Below are 4867 nucleotides of genomic sequence, written 5' to 3' on the forward strand. Positions count from 1 at the left end.
TTAGTTTGACCACAATAACGTCGCGATGCTTCAATGACTAACGGAATTACAGTTGTTTTTACATGCCAGCATCTTCCAATCTCCTCTCTGAGTGGAAGATATTTCTCTACTTTTTTTACTGGCTATGTTATAGCCATCAGCTACCCCTATATCTGTTATAGTAGCCATTTTGTTTTCCTTGTCCATCACTGCATTATCTGGCTGGTTTGCCAAGACATCCTTCTCAATCTGGATGTACAAGTCGCAGAGGCGCTTTGCATGGTTGTTTTCATTTACCTTCTCTGGAGCTTCTCACCAATATTGTGGTTTATTAAGGCCATACTCATCGCATAGACTTCTGTACACTACACCGGTGATATGATTATGCCATTCAGTGTATGCATGTCTGGCTAGCTGCTTGCATCCACTGATGATTTGTTGAATGGCTTCTATATATATCTACATAACCTGGCAGAGCTCTTTTAATCTATCCCAGTGACAAAAGAGATTCAATGTAAATGGGAAAACAAAGCGCTGCCAAGCAGAACTCCTCACAACTGATTCAGCTGGTCAAATGTAGGTTGACAAAAAGCATTATATACTCTCACTAATACTACTCATCTTGAAATTAATAACTTATTTCCTAGTTTCACTATAGAAAATACTTGAGAAAAGACAACTATTGAGGGAAGACAACTCTTGCATTACAAATATACTGCAATCATCTCTTTTGTTGCCAGTTAGCTATCAGACTCAGCCAAAGAAAATTATATGATGATGCAAGTAGTTCTTAGCGGAAAGGAAAGCTCTAAGTACTAGGTATTGTATTATAGCTGCAAATAGTTTTATATAGCGATGTTTTAATGCTGTCTTTGAGATAACGGAAAGAGTATTACTCGCAAAAAAAGCTTCAATAAAGATAAATTGTTAGTATATAAATAACAACGTTTACAAATTGTAAATTGAGTTAGTCAAATTGTGGGTTTTTACTAATTTGCATATTTTGGACTGAAAACCAAGAATAGTTCAAAAAGCGGAATATAAATTACCGTAAAAATGATGATATCTTCTCAATTAAATAAGTTTTGTTAGTTAGCTCTGTACACTCCAATCAAATTGTTTTTTATAAAACGATATTTTATAACATATCAGCTGGCTGTTGTAACCAATAAAAAATTTTGGCTTGGTTTTTTTACTGGTAGCAATAGACATACAATGAAAAATTTCAATGGATGCCCGATTATGATATTGAAAAGCACGCAGTTACTAATACTCACTATGTTTCCATTGTGCGAATGATGCGGTATTTGGAGTTGTGCACACATGGAGTTACACACGATAAGTGTTTCATAGACACTCCCATGTTGTGGATTAGTACGGGCAGTCTGTTAAAGTCGCCAGGTCTTCTACAAAATACGTCATAGCGGCGCACTTCTTTCTTGTTTAGCAGCATGCGCCCAAGCTAAAATAGAAAAATAGAAAAAAATAGAAACGCTAAAATAGAAACGACTTGTATGTGGAAAATGTTTAAAGTGGATTAGCTTGCAGAGAAATTCTGAATGCATATAATTCGCAAGTGCCAATTTTATCCCCAATTATGAAACATTCGAAAAAGTTTGCATGTAACAAAACTCTCTTGACTTGTGGATTATTACTGGTTCCATCTTGTGGTTGAAGCAAACCGATAGATTAATGGCGCCATGGAAACAGTGATTGGTGGTGCGCGTTATGTAGGAAAAATTTTTCTCAGGAATCTGTTGCCTCTGCCACTGACGTGCATTAGGGAGTTTTTAGGTCAACTGCACAATTTAGCAAACTTGAAAGTGATAGAAAATTAATAGAGATTATAAAATATTGCAACGAGTTATTAGCAATGATGCTGATAAGAACACTACTCAACTTTGAGTGATACAGAGCCCCTGGCCTAGTATAAACCAGTTGAGGTTTGCTTCTTGGTTGTTAGTTCCTAGCTCTTGGCTATTGGTTTTAGTTTTTAGTTGTTGGTTTGTAGTCCTTGGGTCTTAGTTCATGGTTTTGGGTTCTTGGTTCAAAAATCTTGGTTCTTGATTCTCGCTTCTTGATTCTTAGCTCTTGGTTCTTGGTTCTTGGTTCATGGTTTTTGGTGGTGGCTAAAGAGGTATCCAACTTTAACTCACCTTCTTGGCTAATAATTGAGTTTGGAGCTATAACTCAGTTACTAGAGTTCATTTTTCATGAACATGACTTTTTCAGATGGCTACTCTTAGATGTATGGCTACCGAGTATTCGTTCGCGCAAAATAACTGATTGAAAAAGAACTTGGTCTACACAAGAACTAATCAACACTGCTGTCCAGTCCTGGCAAAGTTTCAAGTTGGTCACTTCCACCGGTTACTCCTGTGGCAGCTGTTTTAGATAAACTCTTTCTCAGATGTATTGTTACTGTATTTTATTTGGAACATAAAGAAAGAGAGAGAGGGAGAGAGAGAGGGGGAGAGGGGGGAGAGAGAGAGGGCGAGAGAGGGAGAGAGAAGGAGAGAGAGAGAGGGAGAGGGAGAGAGAGGGAGGAAGAGTTAGAAGGAGAGGGAGAGAGAGACAGAGAGAGAAGGAGAAAGAGATAGAGGGAGAGAGAGAGAGAGAGAGAGAGAGAGAGAGAGAGAGAGAGAGAGAGAGGGAGATAGAGGGAGATAGAGGGAGAGAGAAAGGGAGAGAGCGAGGGACAAAGGAAACGAGAGCGAGAGGGAGAGCTACCATAAAATACCATTTTAGGCAGTGCAAATACCAAAAATATTTTTGTCAATTCTAAATTGATCTCTATAGCACTGACCACCATAACTGACGTTTACAAAAGCTAATGTGTAGTTTTAGAATTTTTGTGGTGATATCTATGCATGCCAAGTATAGATTAACACTGAAAATTTAGCTAATAGCTGCAATAACTCTTCTAAGTAATCTGTCATACTCCCCAATTTGAGTTTCATATATTTGTCAACTTAAAATCACAAAAGCTGCCAATCCAGATCTGAAATACTCATCAATCAAAATGTAATCTGTCATACTTGCGAATGGAGATGTCTATTCTAGATGTCATCTGCATACAAAGGCCTAAGATCTGCTGGTACCTATTAGTTTTAACCTATATATGAATCTCAGTGTTTGCTTTTTTGTTAAACCTTGTGTCCAGTTATAGAAATTAAAATCTATCAAAGGACATTTTGTATGGCACTGGATTTGATTGCAAGACCTCCAGATCTAGAGGCGGCAAACTTTACTAATAAGCTAAATAGAATACAATGGATTCATTGGACAAATAGTCATTACATTGGTTAAGATACCCATGTTTAATGGTCGTTACTAACTAGCAGTTTTTACCCATAGGCGTAACAATAGTTAAAGCACATCAATTACATAAGTACTGTTTCAGCTTATTCAGGTTCTTCAATATCTTGGCTTTCAAATGAGCCATTGTTCGACATGGTGAGACAGACAATGGTTGGTGTTTATAGAATTGTCCCAGAGCTCTACTGCAAAAATTTTCAATGGTCTAGGTTTGGGAATCTTGGTGTCACAATTTTCATATTCGGTGTTGTGTGCTCTTACCGCTTATTTTTATCGCTTACCGCTTATATTTATCAGCTACTATAACTACGCTTGTGGCAGGCGAAGGTAGGACAACTCCAGAGAACCAATGAAAATGACAAAGTAATCAGTGTCATTAGCTCTCCATGTACAGATTATTTTTATGGTAAATAGCTCAGATTACAAGCACCGCGCTATATTTTCCCGATGAGATTATGCACTAGCCCCTTATTTTTATTGTGATGTTGAGGGGCACGACTGAGGCTAATTAATTTCAAGCATTGCCTGATTTGGCAAGAGTGCAATTTACATATAGACCTAGGGCCACGCCACTGCAGGTCACCATTTAATCGATGTGATTTCATTACCTTTACCACCATAGGTGGTTAACAGCCAGGTATGTTGTTAGTAGTCAGTCATTTCTGTTTTTATTTAATTATGTTGTAGAATTCAATTGAATTAAATCAATTGCTGACTCACTGCACTCCGGGATTGTTCAAAATAGAGAAGCTTACTGTAAATAGCACACATAACCTGCCTATAAGCTAGTATCATACAGAAAGTGATTAATTTAACTGTCCAATACACCTGTTTTCTAAATTTCATATACTGTAATTTATTCGAATATGATATAAATATTGTAATTTTTATATTCGTTTCTTTTTTATATTTAACTACTAATTAGTTATTTTTCAAGTTATATAAATGTTTAAAATGAACGCAAGGATGAAAAAAGTAAACTCTAACATTCCTATCTATTAACGCTAACTCTCAAATTTATTAACCCAGAACATGTGTTTGTATTGGTTGGGCGTTAGCACGATCCCCTGGCATTGTTGATTATCTATAATGCTAGTTTATTATAGCGCTCTCTGGGTTTAAGAGCACCGATTGTCACAAAAAAGCGCAGCCTCAATGGCAGCGAAAGGGATCAACGACCTAAGGCTAAATGATAATTATGACATCACATTGTGGGAACCACAACCAAGTGTTTTTTTATTGCAGGACATACTTTTGACACCCTGTTTACCATAGTTCTATTATTCTTTGTGTATTGAATATAGGCTCATTCGAAAACCAAGACTCTGATGTACTGAATTGTATGATAAAAGTATTTATGCAATTGATGTGCTTTAAGATGGCCCAAAACGTCAGTATTGTTTTAGTAAAGATTTAAATAAAGATCTAATGTAGCTTTCCAGGTAACTTACCCAAATTCATAAGGTTGTTATTCTATTATCAGTGAAAAGCACGACATTTGGCTAGTGTCACAAATAGTGAACTAAAACTAAAATTGAAATTTTAAAATTTTATTATTCCAATTTAAAAA

This window comes from Watersipora subatra, chromosome 6, assembly GCF_963576615.1.
Source record: "Watersipora subatra chromosome 6, tzWatSuba1.1, whole genome shotgun sequence".
In the NCBI taxonomy this organism is placed as follows: domain Eukaryota; kingdom Metazoa; phylum Bryozoa; class Gymnolaemata; order Cheilostomatida; family Watersiporidae; genus Watersipora; species Watersipora subatra.